The sequence below is a fragment of the Oryza sativa genome, chromosome 11 (genome assembly GCF_034140825.1).
Source record: "Oryza sativa Japonica Group chromosome 11, ASM3414082v1".
NCBI classification, from domain to species: domain Eukaryota; kingdom Viridiplantae; phylum Streptophyta; class Magnoliopsida; order Poales; family Poaceae; genus Oryza; species Oryza sativa.
Genome location: NC_089045.1, coordinates 14,904,900 through 14,911,637, shown reverse-complemented (window position 1 = coordinate 14,911,637; position 6,738 = coordinate 14,904,900). Strand labels below are relative to the sequence as shown.

The following is a 6,738-nucleotide window of genomic DNA, read 5'->3' as shown; positions in this document are numbered from 1 at the left end:
GCTCTTCATTACCGGTCATCCCGACCCCGGGATAACCATCCACCAACCTCCACCAAACTCACACAAATCCCCCCGCCACCTCCTCTCCACCCTTGCAACCTATCGTCGACGAGCCGGATTCCACCACCGCCGCATTGAGCGTGAGAACGGTGCGAGCTCGTTCCGGGCGTCCCCGCTATCCCCTCTCAACCTCGGCACACTCCGTCGAGTCCCTGACCACCTCCCCCGACCCCCAGACCATCACCCACGCACCCCACCATCGTCGCCGAGTTGGTGTCCAGGATGCGTGTGCATAGGCCGCCGCCGCACCCAAGCATTGCGGTCGCCTCGGAGCACCATAACCCACACGCCGCCACCCACACACGGCGGAGGTTCCATAGTGTCACGCCCGGAAATTCACTAGTAATTTCCGAACTTATTTGTGCATAAAATCTTCGTCCAGGAATCAGCCGAGGTACACAAACTGACAATTTAATATACAAATCCATCATAATAATAACATTACATACTTACAAAAGAAAAGAAAACAGCAGCGGAATAATGGTCTAGCGATGGCTTCAGCTCCACTCCCACAGGCAGCTCAACTGGGGTATAAGCCAAACGTCTTCTCCTTCTGAATCCTTTTTCTTCAACTGAGGTTGATTGATTATTGCAAGAATGAGCATATGACATACTCAACAAGCCACACAGCAAATATGCAAGTGCACAAGGATACCAAAGGATGGCATAATATAGGCTCATTTGCAAAAGCAGCATTTAACAAAACATTTAAGAGAAGTAAAACAGTGGAGTAATTAATCAGAAATTTTAATCAACACTGAACAGCACACCCATGCTGCACAGGCCCAACCATCCTGAACAACCATACCCGGCTGCACAGATCTAACTCCAAACCAGGAGCTAAACAAATTATTACCAGTTATAGCATCAATAATTATTGTGAGAGGTGTGAGACTAATCACGAAAAACATTGCTCAACCCGCCCATAACCGCGGGCACGGCTATTCGAATAGTTTTACTCTGGCCAGAGGTGTACCACTGTACCCACAAGACACAGCCTCAACATCATGTCTACCATGCGTCGCGATACTGGAAAGTACCCGAATAGAGGCTGTGACAATACCCTCTGCACAACACAACTCACCACAGTGCACCATTCCTGGATCATAATCACCCCCTTATAAAACAAGGCATGGATTACCCAGCGACCCCCGTGGGCTTATCTCCGCCACTTCTCAGTCTGGTGCTCCGCAATGAACCATGCTATACAAAAGGTAAAGCCGTTGCCCACGCTGGCTTGTGGTTGGCATGGTTAATGTTTCACAACAGTAGCTCGCGAACCGGTCCTTAATTGCTATGAGCACGACCTTCAAAACCATGTCCTCATAACCCACCATTAATCATATTTTAATTACCAATTTAATTAATTAACCAATCACGATTGACCCTCGTGAACTATCATTAAGCCATCATTAAATAATAGTGAGTCATAAGTTATCCCAATAGTGTGCTAATGTTTCTAAGCATGGCTAAGCAATTATATCTAACATCTAGTTGAACCAATATATAAATCCAACTAGTCAAATTATAACCCGAGGTAATCAAGAAATAGGGTAAGCAATGCAAATTGGCCATAAGAAAGGAATAAGTTCACACCACCCGGTGACATTCGAAAATAAATGCACAGTTGAAATAAATAGAGAATTTAAATATAGGATCAACATGCTCAAAGGATTGTGTTTAGGATCTGTGTGACTTGCCTTGCAATAATCGGTCTTCAATTAATCTTCTGAACACTCCCGACGCACTCACGAACCTTCGAAACGACGGAAACGACAAGCTAACACGCAAAACGAGGAAAAAGACTAATAAAAACCAAATAAACAATACATATAAAGTAAACAAACATGTAAATCATGATTTTAGATGAATTATGAGACTTGAACAGCCTCATTCTGACTTCATATGAATTAGTTACGAATTTTACAAAATTTAATTCCAATTAAACCTATTAAAGAAAAGACTATTCTAAATTAATTAAACAATTTACAAATAATTTATAACCGAGATAAAAGATTAAAGCAACCTGCGAAATAGATTAGATTAGATCAAGACCCTATGGATAAACTACACCGGTGAACGACATCGGAGAGAGGAAAGCTCACTGAGGGGTGGCGCGACGATGGAAGATGACGGCAGACGGCCGGCAGCGAGGTAGAGGCGGCGACGGGGTCGGGTCAGCGATGGCGGCGACGTTTCAGCAATCTTCGGCGAAGAAATAACCGATGGCCGGGCTTCACCTTGCTCCTGCGAACCCAATGGAGTCGACGGCGACAGAGGGCGACGACGGACGACGACAAACGGCGCGACTGAAGATGGAACAGATCGGCTTCACGGTGACGACGGTGCTCCGATGGCTTGCGTCTTCGCGGAGGTGGCTGCCGGGTTTCTCCTCACTGCTGCGATGCCGACAGTGGATACGGCGAGGTCCGGCGACCACGGAGTCGACGGCAAAGCTTCGCCGGAGATCAAAACATGGCAACGGTTCGGCCTTCACGGTGACGGCGACTTCTGGAGGGGTTCGGCGCAAAAGAACGGGTGGCTGGGGTAGAGCTCGACTTTGCGGAGAGGTGGTGGCGCTGACCGGCGACGGCCGGGGCGACGGCGAATGGCGGCTGGAGCGGCGGCCGGAGGTGGAGAGAGAGGGAGAGCGTGGGGAGAGCGTTTCCGGCGACGGCGGAAGACGGGACTTGAGGGGATGAGTAGAGGACGACTAGGGGGTCCTTTATATAGCCATGGGAGGCCGGGATCGAGCCCACAACGACGGGAAAAACTCGGGAAAGTTTAGATCTTCGCCGGAAAAAGGAAAGGTTGAACCGCGAAATTGGAAAGGATTTCCATATAAACTTTTGGGGATTTCTTGGGGACTAGGAAGAGGAGATTGAGAGGATTCCATTCCCGCAACCAATTCGGAAATAAGAGCAACGGAGAGGTTGGATTTTGGAAGGGGATCGGCGGCAACAGGCACGGCACGGCTCTGGCTCTGTCCAGAGCTGGAAGAAGGAGCACTGTAGTGCAAGGGAGGCAAACTAGACTTTTCAGCCGGCTGAGAGGAAGGGAGGGAATGGGCTGAATTCGGCCCAAGCTGATGAAGAGGACTTTTATTTACTTTTCCAAATAAATTAACCAATGAGATGACCTTTCAATTGTTAAAAATACTTCCAATGCTCAAATAATTCCAAGAAAAATCCTGAAAATACTTGGACACTCAAAGTACTTAACAAAATTATAATTAGACCATTTAATGATTAATTTAATATGTGGGTAATTACTGAAATGCTCTTTGTATGATTAAAATTAGGAATTGAGCTCCGAAAAATCCGAGAAAATTCCAGAGAGTATAATTAATCATGGAGAATTTAATAAAAATTAAATCCATCCATGCTTTATATTTAGGAAATTTTATTTCCCACATTTAACTTCACTTGTAAATTAATGAACATTTAATATAAATTCTAATAATAATTTATTAAATAATTTATAAATCCTGAAACAAAAATCAGGATGTGACACATAGGACCCGCCCTGACTGTCCGCCCTATCTTCCAAACCCCTCGTTGCCGGCATGGTTCAGCCCTAGTGGCGATGCCGCTCATGCGTGCGCAAGGCCGAGGAGGAAGGAGGAAGAAGGGGGAGGTGCCTGAGCGGCCGATAGGTGGGGACCACCCATTCCTTTCATCCCTAATTACCGATTTAATACTAATCCATGGGACCCACATGCACCACCTCACTCCGGTTTAGCTGCGCCACTAAAGCAAGGCTGACAGATGGGCCTAGGGCTGTTAAAAGACCACATGGGCTGACATGTGGGTCCTCTGTCTCTCCTGTGGTTTGTAATTCCTTTCCAAATCTTTTAGGGGCCACCACTTGTTCATCTCAAGTCGAATTTTGAAGAACCTTTCGCTAAAATTCTTCTTATCCCAAACCCTTCGGAATGAGCTTGGGTTAGCATTTTCTTTTTCTGCTATTTTATTTGTTTTTCCTCTTTTTTCCGCTAGTCTTAGAATAGACTGTGATTCTCCGTTTCCCGATCAAATCAGGCTACGTGTGTGAGGACGGATACGAGTTTGTCGAAGCCGAACTACTGACTGAACAAGGCAAGTCACTACGCTCCCCTCCTTGAGCATGTTGAACCCATTTTATAAATGTTTTGTTTATAAATAAAGTTGCATGCTAATTATAAAATGCGTACCTAAATTTGTGTATGAACCATCCTTGATATTGTTACCTTTATTATATCCTTGTTGCCTGAGTCTATTATTTATGCGTGGTCAATTATTGACATTGCTTAATATTGCTTATTCATAGACGATTATACACTCCATAGTAGTTGGATATGGATGTGTTGGTGGTGGTCACTCATCGAGAGTGATTGCCAGAAGGCGGGTGGAGACATGTGCACCACCCGCAGCACAAAAAGCTTTGCAAAAACCAAAAACCTAATGGAACAAAATGTTTTCGACTGGGGCGGCATGGATAGAATATTGGTGGTCCTAGAAATGGCTAGCCGCCGTCCCTGGTCAATTAAAGACTGAGTCAAGAAGTTGGGCAGGAAACAATAAGAGTATGACTGCACTTCTCGAGTGGGTATAGACCTGGTGGACTAAGAAATCCTCGTGGGGCGGCACCCCTGTCATGGTGGTTCTGAAGTATGTTGTGAGTTAAGGTGAAGGGATGTGATGTATGGTACCCGGGAAAACTAAAACGCACCTAACCTATATGTAATTTAACCCATTGAGATATCGGGAGCGCCAGGACTCTCCTCACCGCCGGCTCGAGGTGTTGTTTTGTGCCGGGGGTGCAATGGGGGTGAATAGTCCTTGGAGCGGGTGCCGAAACGCTAGGATGACTGAAAAACTGGGCCGTGGCAAGTCTCATGTGTTGGGACTAGACTTATGTGTTTGGCAAGCCGCGGAGTGCAGGATTAAAAGCATACATCCACTACAGTGTGAGTAAATCAAATCTATTCGAATAGACGTGCTTGCGGTTAATGAGCATCGGGACTTGTACTATGCTTGACTAGCCTCATAGTTTTTAATCTTGCTTAGATAAGGAAAGTGGTGTGACCTTGCCCGATGGGCGGGAAGGTCATGATAATGATGGGAATAGGGAAAACTGCATGCGAGGGTAAAGCCGGACCAAGCGAGGCTTTGGGGAAAGGGGATGAACCCTCGTAGATTGAATGATAACTCCAACCTAATGTTGTTTTTAGTTAAAAATGCTAAGTCATAGGTTTGTGAAAAGAGTTGTGCAAATTAACTTTATGCAAATGAACCTAGCCTTCCTTGTATTCCTGAGTGCACTAAATGCATGTTGTGGTAGTGGCTTGCTGAGTACGGTTGGTACTCACTCTTGCTTTCTGAAAACCCTCCTAGACCTGACCGACGCTGCGGAACTGTTTGAGAGCATCCCAGAAGACAGTGAACCCCAGGAGGCGCCATAGGAGTGATCCCCAGTCGATGCTTGTGGAGACGTAGGACCGCCGCAGCTTCTCTTACGCTCACCTTTTTCCCCTTCTCTACTTTTTGGTATTGTACTCGGCCATATAAGGCCTATTCGGGACCCACTTGGGCAACCCGTGTATCAATAAGTATTGTAAGACTTAATCGTGCAGACTCTGTTGTACCATGTGATGTATGATGTGTGTACCAACCTACCGATCCAGGGAGTTGGTTTCAACAAAATGCATCCGATTTCCTGTGTTGTAAAACTAGGGGCCGACAATCAAGCTCAAGCGTTCTCTCATTGATGGTGGCGATGCACTGAACATCCTCTTCGCCAAGACTCTAGACGAGATGCAAATCCCAAGAACTGAGTTGAAGCCGAGTATTGCGCCCTTTCATGGAGTCATCCCGGGGTTGTCATCCACACCTCTTGGCCAGATTACTTTGCCGGTTACCTTCAGCACTCGGGAAAACTTCCGTACAGAGAACGTCAGTTTTGAAGTTGCTGATTTCGAAACGGCTTATCACGCTATACTTGGACACCCGGCGTTAGCTAAATTTATGGCTGTCCCACACTACACCTACATGATGATGAAGATGCCAGTACAACGCGGAGTCATATCTCTGCGAAGCGACAACAAGCAAGCCATCACCTTCGATAAGGAGAGCTGTGAGATGGCCCAAACCTGTGAGACAGCACTCGCTCCTTAGGAGATCCGACTAGTTGCATCAACATCAGCTGAGGGTGAAGAACCTGCTACCAAGCTACCCAAGACTGGAGAAGGCGATGCAAAGACAATGAAAATCCCCCTTGATCCATCTGATCCTACCAAAACTGCTGTAATAGGCACAGAGATTGATTGTAAATATGAAAGCATACTCATCACCTTTCTACAAGCTAATAAAGATTTCTTTACGTGGAAACCATCTGATATGCTTGGTATTCCTAGAAAGGTGATTGAGCACTCCTTAAATGTTAAATAATACGGTAATCATACCAAGCAACGACTCCGCCAATTCGCACAGGACATGAAGGATGCAATCAAGGAAGAATTGACCAAGCTATTAGCAGCAGGCTTCATGAAAGAAGTCTTTCATCCCGACTGGTTGGCCAACCCAGTTCTAGTTCTGAAGAAAACAGGAAAATGGCGTATGTGTGTTGATTTCACGGATCTCAACAAGTCATGCCCTAAAGATCCTTTTGGGCTGCCTCACATTGACTAGGTAGTTGATT

General features: G+C 46.1%; 1 long non-coding RNA gene across 1 annotated transcript; it reads right to left on the bottom strand.

The window, feature by feature from the left end:
• Nucleotides 1-455: 455 nt before the first annotated feature.
• LOC136353900 (uncharacterized) lies at nucleotides 456-3,070 on the bottom strand. Its single transcript, XR_010737411.1, has 2 exons — nucleotides 2,166-3,070; nucleotides 456-1,840 (listed from the first exon to the last, which is right to left on the bottom strand). It is a non-coding gene; the product is annotated as an uncharacterized lncRNA (long non-coding RNA).
• Nucleotides 3,071-6,738: the final 3,668 nt, after the last annotated feature.